We start from the raw sequence: 16,712 nt of genomic DNA on the forward strand, positions 1-16,712 counted from the left end.
AATTTGGTAGACCTTAATAAAGGTGGATTATTGATATTGTGTTGTTGGACTGAGTCTTCTTTCAGGGCTTTTACTGGGGATTTCTCTCATCACATAGGAACAGTGAAACAGATGTGTCTGAGAAGTTTGCATGGTGTCTTGGTTATGCATTGAAGGCACCTGGGGGGAGGGCAAGGGGTGGGCTCGGGAGGCCGCTGGGCCCTGATTTTCAACCAGAGGCCCCGATGTCCAGGGGGAGGAGAGGCCCATTGCTGAGATCCCAGCCCTCTCTCCTGCCCCGGCATGGCCCGGCTCGGCGGGGCCTCACCCCGCTGCCGGCTCGGAGCGGCCTGGGGGAGAGGCAGCCGGGCCCCGTTTTGGCGGAGCCTCTGCACTCCTCCACTCGCTTGCTGGGCAAGGCAGAAGGAGGAGCCCCGGCCTGCGGCTGGAGCTGGGTGCGGTCGGCGCCGCAGGGCAGCCGTGAAGCCACAGCCTTGTCCCCGTTCTCTTCTCCCCCGGCTGCACTTCGCGGTTTCTGTCCGGCCGGCCCCCAGCGCAGCCTGGGCGGCCTGAGATCCTAACACAGCTCCAGCATGGCCTGGCCCAGCCTCTGCAACTTCTGTGTGAAATTTTAACCCTTCTAATGCTCAGATAAGACTTGCAGACCTTCAATCCTCCCTGGAGTGAGAGGGAAAAAAGCCAGAGAGGATACACCAAAGTCCGTGAGGCAAGAGCTAAGTTCTTAGATGGAAGGAGAATGAGGAGATGCCGTGAAGTTTGGCCAAAAAATCTTTTTGTAAGCTATAGGAGTGGACTGTACTACACTAAAAATTCCTATAAATGGTGTAAAACGACACGGCGGGGGGTTTTTGGAGTGTTCGGAAAATCTTTTGCCCCGAGGGAAAAAGGGGATCTCTGTTCCTGGGAATGAAGTATGAACAGAGAAAAGAAAGATGAAGAGAACTTTTGCTTTTGAACAGTTCATTCTTAAAAGTAAACACCTGTTATAAACGAGAGACAAAAGTCTCGATATTCAGCAAAAGTTTTAGATTGCTTTATTTGATATAGAAAGAGCAAGCAGCGCGCTGGGGAACGTGAGGGGTCACTGCCCACTCCACGCTCCACCGAACCTTGGTTTGCAGCCTCTTCTTATACTGTGGGTTCTCGTTGTTCACAAATTCACAAAGCCTTTGGGTGATAATCAGTCACAGAGAGCCATCCGGTCCTTGTAGATGACCACCAGGGAAGTTCTGGGAGTCTGGTTTTGGGGATAGGCAGTATTGATTAGACAAAGGTAGGAAGGGCTTTTTGGGAAGTCCGATTTCACAAGCTGGTAGCCAATACAACTTATTTGAAAAACATAACATAATATAACATAATGTAATGTAACATAATACAACATAATATAACATAACAAGATGATTTTAAACAGAATTATTTAATCATGTAATTTCCTTTATCTAGTGTCCATGCTTCACTTCAGAGCTTAGTATTCTGGCTTATACAAACCCCAATGCTTTTGTGATTAACACGAATCTTTTATCAATTGTCACACATCCCATGAGTTTAACATGGGCCATAAACACAATTTTGGGAAAGCTGTGAAGATGGGAGGATGTTAGTGGAACATAAAGCCAAGAGAGAACTGTTTCTTTTTCTTCCTGTGGGAGAAAATCCCCATAACAGAACAAGTAGAGACTCTTCTCCCTAAAATGAACTGAGAATGATTATTTAAATTGGGCACTGACTGAAGTGTTTCTGTATGTTGTTGTTAAGAAGGTGTGGGAGGAGGGAGGAAGGAGTGGTCTGAAGATCTTTTTCTGGATTTATTATTTTCTCTGTGTTGTTAATAAAGTTTTTCTTTATACCCTTTTAAGTTTTAGGCCTGCCTTGTTTTTGCTCCTAATTCTATGTCACAACAGAAAATGAGAATATTGAAATTGGTGAACCTAAACTATAGCATTTATTGGTGCATTGGCCAGGAAATTCGAACTAAACCAAGACACATGGCCAAACCCACTTCACATGTCAGAAGAAATCCTAAGAGTCACAAATGGAGGTATGGTGTCAGAGGATGGAACAGCCACTGCTTCTTTCCATGATGACAGTGAATTGATCATGCAGGAAAAGTGCAAAAAAGTCTTCAAAATTCTAAAATAAAATCCAGGAAAATCAAACCCCATATGGAAGAGAAAGTTTATGGTAATATTTAAATTTTTCGAAAAACATACTAATGGAAAAAACCCCACTGCTCTTACAAGTCCAATTATTTGACTATCACTATTGTAAGGAGTTGTATATAGTATATAATGTCCAGCAAAAAGTTAGATTATAATAGCTATGCTGAAAAAGAAACTGCAACTTGCAACCTGATCTGCAGCCCTTCTGTGTCAGTCAGTCATGAGGTTTAAGGAAACAGAACGTTCAGAATCAACTGCCTTGAAAAATTGAAATATTGAATTGAATGTTTGAATTTGAAATGCTATACTAGACTGTGTATTGTCATTTGCATATGGTTATTGAGAGATATAATCTAATAACAATAATTTGAATTCTACCTACAGTAAAAAGACAACAGCTATGGGATAAATAAAAAAGAGAGAATGAAAAATAAAATTTTGCAGGAATTTATATTGGTTTGCAGCAACTAATACATATTTCCTGTACTACAGGACTTGATGAAATACTGGAAAGAGGTTACATAAATCAATCAGAGAAGACAGTGAAATCTTCACAGGTCCCGTGATGTCGATGACTATTGACCCATAACTATAGTGTGTTGTGTTTCTTGCACCTTCCAGCTTTACTTGGTGGTTTGAACTTTCGGAATAGATGAATCTGGGCAGAGAAGTCATTAAAAATTGACCATCTGGAAATCCACCATAATTTCAGCTGTGTGTGATGTACAAATACAGCAACGTGCTGTTTGGAATAGGTTCTCAAAGTCTGCAGAACATTTCCTCTGGAACTGTTGGCAGTTCTTGATAAAGAAATAAATGCCAGCAGAACAAAACAAATTATGATGAGAGCTGCAACTGACACTGCAAAGAGGTGGGTTTCTTTTGACATTTGGAGTTACCTGCCACTGTAATTTAAGACAAAAGCTTTGGCATGGCACAATAAAGTTTCAGGATCCTGTAAATCTATAGATGTTTACTTTGGGAAGTTTAGGAGGGGGAAGATGCTGTGGAATAAGAACACATGAAAAAATTCCTGAAGACTATGTTTAAAACCTTTTTTTTTTCTTCATTTATGGTGGTCTATACCCTGCCTTCACGCTTAGGACAAAAATAAGTGGAAAAATCTATGTATTCTGAAATAGCTCTGGGTTTGTCTTGGTGTAAAGTGAGAGCAGAATTTCTCTACCTTGAGGCATATCACTGTATCTTCATTCTTTTAATTTCCATACCCATAATACTCCATGAAAGTTGTATGGAGTGGCTTGAAGCTTTGTGAACTGGTTAACAATACAATACAATAAAAAAAGAGAGACATAAATATGAGAGAAGTGTTTCCTTTCCTTTATGTTTCTATTGTTTCAGAGAAGAAAGAAATTTCGTTCCACCAGAAGGGAAATTGCTTTGTGACTAAAATGGTATTAGACTGTCTCCTATGAATTTTCTGAAAGTACAGAAGAGTAACAGCAAGAAAGAGAAAACAAATACTGCTGTGTGAATAAATTTGAAAATAAACCTTCTTTTACAGCATGCATTTCAGAAGTTCTGGAGCCAGAAAGAATTGCTAGATATTGTACCTAACAACAGGCGTTGGATTTTTCTTTAAGCAAATCCTGTTTAATTAAAACTTAATAGCAATGACAACCCAGTCTTGACTTAGAGTATTAAAAATTCTGTAGAACCTGCTGCACTATTTCACAAGTGATTCCAAAGTCAATTAGCTTCAAAGTCAGAATTCCCCACTTCATTTCTAGCTTGATTTGATCTAGCTTCAATTTCCAGGTACTGGATTTTTGTTTTATTTTGGATTTCAGTAAAGGTTTTGATGCTGTCTGTCACTGTATCTTTCTGGAAAACATGTCCAGCACTCAGCTGGATAACCATGTTACATGATGGATGAGCAACTGGTTCATGGATCAGGCAGAAAGGGTTATGGTGAATGGGGTGACATCAGACTGGTGACCTGTCACTTGTGAGGTTCCACAGGACCCCATTGTAGGGCCAGTGCACTCAATGTCTTCAGAAATTACTTGGACACTGGACCAGATAGGATACTAAGTTTGTCAATGATACAAAACTGGGAGGAGCTGTTGACTTGCTTGAAGGAAGAGAGGCCTTGCAGAGAAACCTGAACAAATAAGAGTGCTGGGAAATCACTTTAGGAGCAGCACTTTTAGTTTGACACTTCTGGTATTTACTACACCTGATTATGCTTACTCCTATTGCTACCATGGTGACTATTCTCCATGTCCCCTGATGCATATTTTTCCTAGGTCAGCTTTTGCCTGGGACAAGATTCTCCTAATAATGTAGCCCTAGAGTGCCAGTTATGATTATATCGCCCTAATAATTTGTTGCCACACATGAGAATTAAACAGAAAGGGTGGGAATAGTCTTCTGTGGAACTTGGTGTCCAGTGTTGTATTTCATGTCCTGTCTGTAGTTTAAATTGCACATTTACTTTTGGCTGAGACAGTATATCCAAAGCCCTGACTATTTTAATTTTTACCATATCAATACTATATTATAGTAATGTTACTTTATTATACTATATTATAGTGATGCTACTGTAAGACGTTCAACAAGGAAAAGTGCTTGATTCTGCACCTGAAACAGGGCAACCCTGGATTTACAGACAGACTACGGAATGAGAGGCTGGACAGCAGTGCCATGGAAGGGGATCTGGTCCATGGCAAGTTAAACATGAGTCATTGTGCCCTGGCAACCAGGAGGGCCAGTGGTGTCCTGGGGGGCATCAGGCACAGCATCACCAGCTCGGCAAGGAGGGATTGTCCTGCTCTGAACTGGGGCAGCCTCACCTTGAGTGCTGGGAGCAGTTCTGGGTGTCACAACATAAGAAAGATATTAAATTATTAGAGAAAGGAGGGCAATGAAGATGGTGAAGGGCCTTGAAGAGAAGCTGTGTGAGGAGTGACTGAGATCACTTGGTCTGTTCAATCTGGAGGAGACTGAGGGGAGACCTCATTGCAGTTACAACTCCTTGTGAGGGGAAGAGGAGGGGAAGGTACTGATCTCTTCTCTGTGGTGACCAATGACAGAACCCGAGGGAATGATTTGAAGTTAAGTCAGGGAAGGTTTAGGTTTGAAAAGGAAAGGTTTAGGTAGGAAAAGATTCCTCACCCAGAGGGTGATCAGGCACTGGAACAGCTCCCCAGGAAAGTACTCACAAGGAAGCATTTGGACAATGCTCTCAGGCTCATGGTGTGATTCTTGAGGCCAGGAGTTGGACTCAATGATCCTTGTGGGTGCCTTCCAACTCAGCATATTCTGTGATTCTGTGAGATTTGGTGATTCTGTGAAATATCATATAATTTAGTATGTAATAAACAGCATCTGCTTACTGCACCATCATATTCATACTAACAGAAACAAAGGCATCACAATAATGGCAATCCCAGTCATACTAAGTGAAAACAATAAAGTGGGATAGAATTCAAACCATGGTCCTGACTTTTTTTGAGAATACTGAAGAAGGCTTTAATCACCTGTCACACAAGTCTGCATGAACTATATATAACATTTTCTAAGGCATGATTAATTTTGTACACAATAAAAGCAGAGGGTAAAGTGTTTTACAAGGATGCCCTTGCACACAGGATATGATTAATACATGATGAGGGAATCAGTTGCCTCTTTGAATACCCAGTCTGGGACTTCCTGAAAATGCTAGTGCTGGCAAGGGAAAAATTAAGATTAATATTACTTGAAGCAGAGTATTTGACTATAGTAGATAGCTAACTCTGCCCTTGTCTGTATTGATAAAAGTCCCCTGGACCACAAAAGATCCATACGGTCAAGTTCAAAGTGGATGCTGATATAAAGAAGTATCCTGCACTCCTCATGTCTGTCTCCATACATGTGTCCATGACAGCACAAACACCCAAACTCATTACTGGGTTTGGTTTTTGAGTAGAAAAAATGTATTTTGCAGGAAACACTGATCTGTGCTGTTTAGCTGGCTGCCTTTGTCACTGTGACAAAGAACTGCATATCCAGGATTATATATATATATATATATATATATATATATATATATAACTGCATATATTTGATTCTATAATGATCCTCAAGTTGCCTAAAGTTTCTCTAAAATGAGATAATTCTTTGGAATTCATTTTACCCAGTTCAGTCAGGAGCTATTTATGTGCTTTTCATGTTGCAATCAATAAAGTAACATTACTATAATATAGTATTGATATGGTAAAAATTAAAATAGTCAGGGCTTTGGATATACTGTCTCAGCCAAAAGTAAATGTGCAATTTAAACTACAGACAGGACATGAAATACAACACTGGACACCAAGTTCCACAGAAGACTATTCCCACCCTTTCTGTTTAATTCTCATGTGTGGCAACAAACTATTAGGGCGATATAATCATAACTGGCACTCTAGGGCTACATTATTAGGAGAATCTTGTCCCAGGCAAAAGCTGACCTAGGAAAAATATGCATCAGGGGACATGGAGAATAGTCACCATGGTAGCAATAGGAGTAAGCATAATCAGGTGTAGTAAATACCAGAAGTGTCAAACTAAAAGTGCTGCCCCTAAAGTTGAATGTCTACTATGGAATAAATAGAATAAAAAAAACAAACCCAAAACAAAAACAAAACCCACAACTATTTGGAATCTATGTAGGAGAAGAATTTTATAGCAGTGTTATCATTAACTAAAATTATCATCTCTTATGATATCTCAAAATGTGATAGCTCATATACATTTAGGTAGGTCTTTGGGGGGCAAACTGTTGTTACAAGTTAAGCAATGTGGCTTGAAAAGCTTCCTTTTTCATACACTCAAGATTTCTATATTTAAGACATTTGAATGTACCCTCAGTACTATGTGACCAGCTTTGCACAGTGACTGAGGGTAAAAAGTAGATGATAATCATCTGTGGCTCTCCACACTATTATGAACACCAGGGCTTTTGGAGACTTATATGAATCCAATACTATTAATAACAGCAAACATTGTGTAAGTTTCAGTTTGATGAGAAAATGGTCTCAGGAGAATCTCTAACTTAACTGCTGTTACCTGTGCCAGGGTGAGATGCATAACAGACCTTCTAAAGTACTCACATTCCACAATTCTATGTCAAAGGAAATGCAGTACTTCAACACTTCATCTCTTACCACTCTTACACTGAGAAATGAGTCTGCCTTCTAATTAAACAAATATATATGGAAACTCTTGGGCAAGATATGGTGTGAGTTTGAGGAATGACCAATTAGGAAACATAAGACTCAAATGATCCTGTTCCTGCATATAGATGCTAGCTTTTCTTGTGAAAAATGTGAAAAAGGGGGTGTTCAGTATTTTCCCATTCAGCAATGAGCTCTGCTCCCAAAAACTTAAGTCCAAGATTTTCTGTTCAGTGTTGCATTTGATATCCTCTTTGGAGAACCAAACCCAATATATTCTGCTCTTCTCCATGTCATCTGTTTTGACAACATCCTGTATTTTGTCCAGATATTGTGCAAAACACTTTGCAGTAAAGAAAGGCAATGGCATGAAGTAAATTTGGATTTACTGATCTGCAAATAGTCCTTCTGACAAGACTGAATAGCCTTGGCTGAAACAGAAACACAGGAATAGTTTTCACTTAGTATCTAATTTTTTACTTTTCTTCTTTCCTTTCCTTTTCTGTTAGTGGATTAGATATGCAGTTTTATTGATGTGAAGAAATAAAAACAGTGGTTTGGTATCCTATCAGTATATCAAAGCTTGATATTATCTGATTTTGTGAATTTCTTACACTTTAAATCAAGAATTTACCTATGGATTGGTACCCTTTCATTAAAAAAAAAAAAAGCAGGGCAGATTACATACATGTGTATGTCCTACAGTCATCAATTTAATAAAAAAATTTATCTTTTACTTCTACATAAATTTATAACATACTCTTAGTTCTCAGTCAGTACTTGTTTGTCAGCTGTCTTTGATTGGCTTGGGTGAATGCATGAAAATGAAAAAGCTACTTTATTTGGACGGAATCACATGTCATATTAAATTACGAATGTGAGCTGCTATGGAAGAAACATTAATTAAATTACGGAGAACTGTGTGCTCAAACTTTGAATGCATTTAGGACTGCTCTAGGGCAAAAAAAATATAAAATGAGAAAACAATCGCATCCTGAATTATATTCAGAAAGCCATAGCTAGAAGCAGACACAATCATAGGCAGAAATCTGCCAGCTTGATACCAGTTATATACCAGCATATTACTAAATGGATTTTGTGTTTATGGCCATATGAAAGAAAGACAAAATACCATATGTGTATATATATATATATATATATATAAATGTGTGCGAATTTTTAGTAGGAGGGATCAGTGTATCCTATATCATTATAATATAGTATGTATTTTTTTAATACTACCAGAGAGTGGAGTAACAGAGGTCTCTTTCCCTAATATTTTTGAGCTTTTTTTCTGCAATTAAAACTTATTTTAAAAGGAAACATCTCAGACAAATCCATAGGTTCCTTTCAAAAGAAACAGTTCAACCCCATAAAAGACAAATGTCTCGATTTCAAGCAAGTTTGTGCTGTCATCATCATGTTAACAGCATAACTCAACAGGACCAGCATGTTATGGCCAGTGTAATGAAGAAGGACTATGATTTATAGGACATGAAGAATGAATGACTCTGTTACTTTACAATGATACCTGTGGAATGAAACATAAAAAATGGGAGAGTAAAAAATCAGCTTGAGTTGTTGCAAGTGTGCAGCATTCAAGTTTTCTCTTAGTATATGGGCACAGTTCAATTGTTAACAAAGCACATTATGATGAAGGTGGAGGCCATCAAAGATTTGCATTCAAATCCAGCATGTGATTAAACTGGAAGATTCCGTGAAATTTGCAAGTGATTTAATGTCTCTGCTGTTCAATCATGAGTAGTAAAGGAATTTAACAATATTTATTTTTCCCCCAAAATATCATGGTTTTATAATTTGACTTTAATTATTCTAGTTCAATCTCTTCACAGTGAAGGGTTATATTGAACAGAGGTTATATTTAACCAGAAAAAGAAGAAAAAACCCAAACAAATGCCAAACCCCAAACCCTGAATATCATCAAGAATTTCACTCTGTGCACAGAAATAATTTCTCACTATTTTGAGGATGCTATAAGTAATCTTTTCTTTTTTTCCTTCCTTTTTCTTTCTTTCTTTTTTTTTCTTTTTCCTTTTTTTTTTTTCTTTTTTAAGTAAAAGATTTTAAAAGTAAGTGTGAAAATCAAGTTTTAATATTATTTTTTGGTGTCAGGCAAGTCAAAACTGCCCGAAAAGAATTTCGGATCATTCTTTGTGCATTGAAAAAAGATCAAACTTGTGTGTCTGAAAATGTACTTTAGCTACAATAACTTGCACTAAATCTTTAGGTTTTTATTTATACCTTTTCCACAGCTTTCATGAAATTTTGCCATTAAATCCCCAAATCATAATTTCTCTGGTAAAAAATTTGTGCATTACAAGAGTACATTCAGTTGCCATTTCTGGAAAAACTATGATGCTGAGATGTTCTGTGTAAATTATCTCTGAAGGAATCACTCATACAAAACAGGTTCTAAGAAGAATAATGAAAAAATATGGCATAGATAAGTGTTCTACATTGTTTTTTATTAATGTGTTCTTGCTCATAATGACTAAGAAAAAGATCTCTCATGGTCCTATATTGCTAAGAATAAATTCCTCTTTCAAAGACTGGCATTTTTTTTCAAGTGAACACTTTAAATGAAAAAAAAAATGCAGCAGATGAGACGTATTTAAAATGGACATCTGAGAAAAGAAATATACTTTTTACACAAAACAGAAGGAAAAAACAGTTAGTACTAACTCTACATATGGATTTTGTTATGTTGTTTTACTTTCAGCATGACATTTTTTATGTTTTTGTACAGAGGCCATCACACAGTGCTACCAAGAGATGTTATGAGCTATCCCTGAAGGGAAGGGTAACCCAGGTTCTTGTTAATATATCTTTTGGGATCAGAGTGGATTAGAGTGAAATGACATGGAAGTATTGGTGTTTGTAAATATATGTATGTAGGGTTTATTTTAAAACAATATGGTTGCAATAGAAAGGAGGTATGTAGCCATGTTGATTATTTGGGTTTGTTTCCCATCAGAAACGAAAGGAATAAAAAGAAAAATGCATGCTGGAAAGTAAAATAGAAAATAACTGAAAAATAAAGGCTTTTCCTAAGGATAAACTGTTCCTGAATGAAAGTAACAAAGCAATGAACAGAAGTTTGTTATCTTCAGGACTCAGGAATAGCCTAATATTAACCAAATGAAAATTATTTCCTATTTGCAGCCATAAGATCTGCAAATCAAGATTTCTCTCAATCTATATGTTTTAATTTCACTTCTAGAGCAGTTGGAGCAGGGATTTTTACCTAGGTGAAATATTAGGAGTTTGATCAAAAGCTTGAAATTCATAACTTGTTTTACTGAGCACCAAAATTGTACTTTTTGCTTCTTCATAATAAAAGCTAAGAAATAGTAAGGGGATTTTTTTTTTAATAGTTGAATCTTCTGTTAATTGAAAAAATAATCCTGTGCCTATAATCCTTTTGGAAAAAGCTCATCTCTGCTTCCTTCAATATTTGTTGTTCAAGATAAAGGATGTAAGCCATGATACAACTAAGCAGAGCTTGTATCCTGATTGGGGTGTCCATTGTGAAGAAGGCTTTAAACAATAATACTTTGCAGATCTTAGAAAGCCATGGAAATAGAGTAGCATAAAGCAGTAATTGAAAAGTCCAGTGATCCCAACACCCTATGGTATAAAAACCCATCTGGGTAATGAGCAGAGTTGCCTCAATTCAATAGGGAGTGAAATCAGCGCCTTGGTACTGGGAAAACATCTCAAATGCCTGCAAATCCTCTATTGCCACATTATTCATTTCCCTCCCTAAAAACGCTCTTACAGCTGCTTCATTCATCCTGCAGAAAGTCTCTTCTCCAGATGGTGTGGGTTGCCTACCAGAGGATGTTGCCAAATAAGATTCTGTTGCAAGAGGTCCAGGGCTGAGGAAAGCATGAGAGGAAATTCAGTCTTGTCTGAATATGTGGAACGTCCTTGTGAAGGATGCAGAATTTAAATTTTTAAATTTTTTTTCCCCAGGGAGAGAGCTACTATTTTAGTTTGGAGAATAAAAACATCAGTGAAGGGTTACAGCAGTTAATTTTCTCTTTGCTCTTGTTTCTCAAAGTTTGTGTAACTGCTAACTCCCATTGGGTTAGATGAACTAGAGCTGAAGTAGAGGGAAATTATCTTGTTTCTTCAGCATCAGTTGGTCTGTAGGGATAAAACCTTTTGGTTTCAGTAGCGATATTGAGGCCAATTCTGTGCTAACCTATATCTTGTGCAATTGCATTGATGCTAGCAAGACCAAGCAAGGTGCCTGCTCAGGAAGACAGTGATGTCGATGCTCAGTTATGCAATACTTGGGGAGGTTTTTCACTTGCCATCGTGCATACAGCTGGGAAGGCTATTCATTAACACTATTTCTTTCAGAATCCCTCTGAACTCAGGATGTCTCTTCTTTCTTTTTGGAGTGGTGAAAAAACAAGTGCGCTATTATTACAGTTGTTGACACTGTCTTTCACGGACATGAATAGAGATTATTTGGATAGCAGCAGTAAATGATGTGCAGTAAATCCATCAGGCCAAATTGGCAGTGATTATTAACTAAAGAGACAAGAGCGTTTTTCATCTGAAAATAAATGCACACAATGTGGTAGCTATTGTTGTTGTTTGCATGGGGAGAGCCTTTTCATGGTTTTGATCCCTGAACATGAGTGGGGGAGCATTTAATTGCGGGATGTCTTTTACAGAACACACATTTTAAAACAACAAACATTTGTCCTGGTAAAACAAGTGACAGTTTCTGTAATTATTTCTTCACGTGGCACTGAATGCTCAAATAAGGAACTCCTTATTTTCTGCTACAAAACATCCATCTAGTGAATATCTCAGCTCCTAGACTTCAGGTCATAATGTTCTTTGGTATAACATGCAGTGTCCTATAATTTGTATATTTCTGCATTTTAATAATCTTCGATAAAGGGGGGACCCTTCTGCAGCACTGGGACTCTACTTTCTACTTTTGTGTCTCCTGATACAAAATGAAGGCATTTGATTAAATAGAAGAGAATCTGCCAGCAACCAGGTCTGTTATTCATATAACTGAAAGAGCTGCTGGTTTTCCCTCTTTTTCTAACTTCCTGTGGGTTTGGATTCAAAAAACTTGCAGTTCTGCCTATCACCTAAGAATATATTAATTACATAATTTTTGGAATACTAAGGATAAAAATGAATTTTATTTTTTTCCTGCACTTAAAGTAGACATAGAGGAATAGTTAAATTTCACTATGAATGAGGTCAAATGTTCATGATGTACCATTACATCAGTGCAGCAACCTCAGCTTGATCTTGTTCCAGCCACACTCTGGTTACTGACTCTCCTACTAGAAATAAGGAATAATTCTCTTTGTAGCTTTCCAAGTATAGGAAATCACACCATAACAGAGACTTTATTGGAAGTACATTCATCTTTTGTCAGTTTTTAGCTGAGCAAATTTCTCATTTTGGTCAGTCATGTAGCTACTGTGGCAAAAGTTGTAGGCACAGAGCAGGTCCGAGGAGTTAACACTACAGCTGGGGAAAGAATCCCGAAGGAACAGAGCTGCTTCTGATGTACAGAGCTGATCTTTCTGCCAACAGTTTTTCTGCAGGATATAGCAAATTGCCTTCAGGAGATAATTCAAGGAAAAAGTTTGTTTAATTTTGTTTACCACCCTTACCTAAATATATACATAATATTCATTAGTAAATGACCCTACTCTCATTATAACAACTAACCCTAAGATAAATGGTTGCTCAAGAGTCTTCATGTACTACCTCATTCAGTGACTGCTCTATAAAGCCCCTTTTAATTTTCCCCTGTAACTCGACTTGATAGTAATTCATTCTAAGCAATTTTCTTCAATCCATTTCCTGTTATAGAAAACAAGTTTGTATAATGGTGCTCTTGTTCTTTGTGTCATTCAGACACTTGAAAATGTCAATCTGCTAATGTTCATTTTTTGTCATCAGATTCTTTTTTCTCTACCGTTTCTAATCACCAAAAATACTTCTTTCATGCAGTGCAACACCTATTTAAGTGCTACCTCTTTTATTCTTTGGAACAGAAGGAATGAGTGATTAGAAACACATATTAATTATCCTTGTACCAGATGAGAGGGTAAAACCAAACATAGGCTTTAGAATAGCAGATGGAATTATATTAAGAACTTTTATCACTCATCCTTCCATTTTAAACTGCTGTCTAATACTACACTAAATAAAAATGTAAGTCATTCAAGCAAAGTTTTAGCTTCTTTCTTAAAATGATACTTGCTCCTAATTTTTTTAATTAAAAATTGTATTTTTTTAAAAAAACTATCTTAAGGATCTTAAATTTTTATGAAGTTCAAAAAACATCAAGTAATCCTGTAATGTTGGCCATCTCCTAGTAGAAACTCACACAATACACAAAGATATAGTTATACAACAAAAATAAAATATTCACTTACTTCTGAACCCAAGATTCCAATAATAATTGGCTTCCTTTAATCTCAACAAAGAATAGAAGGGACAGAAAATTATTTCAAATCCAAAACTATGTAAAAGTTGTTTCCCAAGATTAAAAAAGTTTCTTAGTTCCACAGTCATCAAGAATAAATCCTGGAAAAATAATATGCAAAAAAACTCCACTCAGTAAAATTCCATTATCTTCCTCAGTAAAAACCCCAAAAACCACATCAAATAAATATAGTATGTAAGTTCCCAGTGGTCATGAGCAGAAAATTCTGAGTTTACTGTATTTAGGATAGCTGAGGCTGCAAAATGAGAATTATCAGTAAGCTCAGAATATTGTGATTTTCATTTCTCTAGGAAGTGCACTACAGAAGGGGTAACCTGTAGTTTCTCCTCCACTGACATGTGCCCAGCCTCCTAAGCTGTGCATAAGGGTTTTTTTTCTCCCCATTCAAGTCTAAGCACAGCTGAATGGAGAATGTAATTTACGTGTCTTCAGATACAAGAGAAGCAGTTAAGCCCACCATTGTGCCTGACTCATTACTCCAGAACTATAATTTCCAGCTAGAAAATGAAAAGCACAACACAGAAACAAAAATGTACAAGGCAGGATCTTCATATACTGTGTTCTCCCTGAAACAGAACTAAGACTCAGTAATATGAAGGTAAATGTACATGAATGAGCTTGATCTCAGTATATTTGCAAGGTCATCCCGGTCTCTTTTTTTTTAAATTTTATTTTGTCTTCCTTTTAGACAAAGTCAGTAAGTTTTATATCTCCAGAGCTACAGGACACCAGGCTGCTGCTGGCAACACCAGCTGAGGCCTGAAGGTCTCTGGCACAAGGGATGCTGATGATTCCTGGCTCTGCACACCTGCTGACTGACTGTGATGCTACCATAGATCACCACAGGAAAGCTCAAAGACACTTTGCTCTTAGTACAGCAGGATACTGCACCTGAATATCTGCACCCAGAACCCACTTTCAGTTCCAGCTGACATACCAGAAATGCTGCTGCTGACAGGTGTTTCCATCTTTTCCCTCTTTAGACTTCAGTTTCAGATGTTGATTAAGTGGTTCCTACAAAGTCACGTATTTTCTGTGTTTCTTACTCTTTATATAGACTCAGAATATTTCAGTTCAGTAATGTGACTTTTTTAGCATAATCCCATTTTACTCAAAATCGGGCTTTGCAATATCTTATTTTCATTTAAGATCAGGTTGTCCATAAGCAAAAAACCATCCCACATTACATCCTAGAGAGGAAAAATAACAGATGCAATGAGTTTCTGTTTAAAGATAAAAAATTTAATTAATAAGTGATAAGGTACACACAAGCAGCTGATGTACCTTAGGCTGCTTCTCAAAAGTGGCCACTGTCAAAGACACATTATCTACCAAGATGGTCCTTTATGTTATGTAATGTAGTAAATTCTTTTTATAGAGTTTTACTACATTTAAACACTCTTATTCCCTCTTTTTCCTTTATTTTTCTTTTCACAGAGTAGTTATATCAAGTCTTTTGTATATGAATTTCTGTTGTTTCACAGTCTTTCATCTATAAAAGCATAGCAAAACATTTCAATATTTATTTCTTTATTCTGAGGCCACACAATTCATTTTCTGACTTCCTTTCCTGAAAATTTAAATCCTAGAATGACAATGTTTTATCTGCACATTACTATAAGAAGAACAATGTATTTGTAAAAGAAAATATGAGAGCATATGAAGTATAAAAATGAAAAGGATAAAGTGATTTTTTTATTTTTAAATGGGGAGCCATCCTATATAAAGGAAATACGGAAATGAAAAAATGTATTGGTACAAATATTTAACGAAAAATTCCTATGCTGACTATTTAGTATGAAAATATCTTGAAAACCTATTGTTCATAGTGAATTATGTCCATTTATACTACCAGGTGCTGCTACTTTGAAATGTAATGGCCCCATAAGTTACCTGAATGAGTGTCCCATTTAGTTTAATCTAATTGCTACCTCCCCCACTAGGACATTCCTTTAAGTTCTTTGGAAGAATGTCACAATATTAACCTGCACTAATCAAGTTTCCAAAATTAGAACTCCTTTAGAAGTGAGGTTAAAAGAAACCATCACACAATATCTTTGTCATAGTATTTTCCAGTCCATATGTAAGGAATTTTTCAGCTGCAACTTGTTTCCAAGTTCATACAAACTCACCAGAAAAATCAGAAAAAAATCTATACCAATCCTTAGTACAAAATATTTCAGAATTACTTAAGAAATATTTCTGAAAAACGCATAAAATATTCCATGAGTTCCTATGTGTTCATCATCCTTTAAGCTTTTGGGGACTCAAAATAATTGAGAGGATTTGTAGTGTTGAAAATAATACAACAAAAAAATTGCACTTGGTATTTTGAGTAAGTGCTGACAAATTTAACAGGATCAAAGTCAAAGCTGGCGTTTCAATAGCTGGTACTAGGATGGATTGGAGATGCTATAATGCACAATGTCCACAAAGGTTCGGGATGTTAAAAGAATGAGATCAGGAATAATAATAATAATAATAATAATAATAATAATAACAACAACAATAATAATAATAATTCAGCCTGAAGAGGTTCTTTTATATTTCTCCCAATACTAAAAAAAAAATTATTGTGGGAGTTTTTTGGCTCAGTTTTTTGCTTTGTAAATGAAAATCATTATGGTTCATATCTTCTCCCTAAGGAGAACTCTATCTCAATCACCAATAAGGTAATAAGATAATGAGAAAAAACACTATTAATTTTTTAATGAGGTTGAAAAGCCTGACTAATTTACAAAACAATTTATTCATTTTTGCTATTACTTTCAGATTATCTCATTTTCACTAAGTTTTTTTTAAAAATATTATTCCTTAGTACATTTTCCATTGGTTAGAATAACTACTTGCCCTTTGTGAAAACTGATAGCAATC

At 36.6% G+C, this 16,712-nt stretch overlaps 1 long non-coding RNA gene across 1 annotated transcript; it reads right to left on the reverse strand.

Annotated features, from left to right (window-relative positions):
* Nucleotides 1–1,011: 1,011 nt before the first annotated feature.
* On the reverse strand, nt 1,012–14,175 carry LOC148223966 (uncharacterized). The gene is made up of 3 exons (XR_015803189.1): nt 13,768–14,175; nt 5,345–5,470; nt 1,012–1,237 (listed from the first exon to the last, which is right to left on the reverse strand). It is a non-coding gene; the product is annotated as an uncharacterized LOC148223966 (long non-coding RNA).
* Between the last annotated feature and the right edge of the window lie 2,537 nt (nt 14,176–16,712).

The sequence above is a fragment of the Sturnus vulgaris genome, chromosome 4 (genome assembly GCF_052056855.1).
Source record: "Sturnus vulgaris isolate bStuVul1 chromosome 4, bStuVul1.hap1, whole genome shotgun sequence".
Lineage (NCBI taxonomy): Eukaryota > Metazoa > Chordata > Aves > Passeriformes > Sturnidae > Sturnus > Sturnus vulgaris.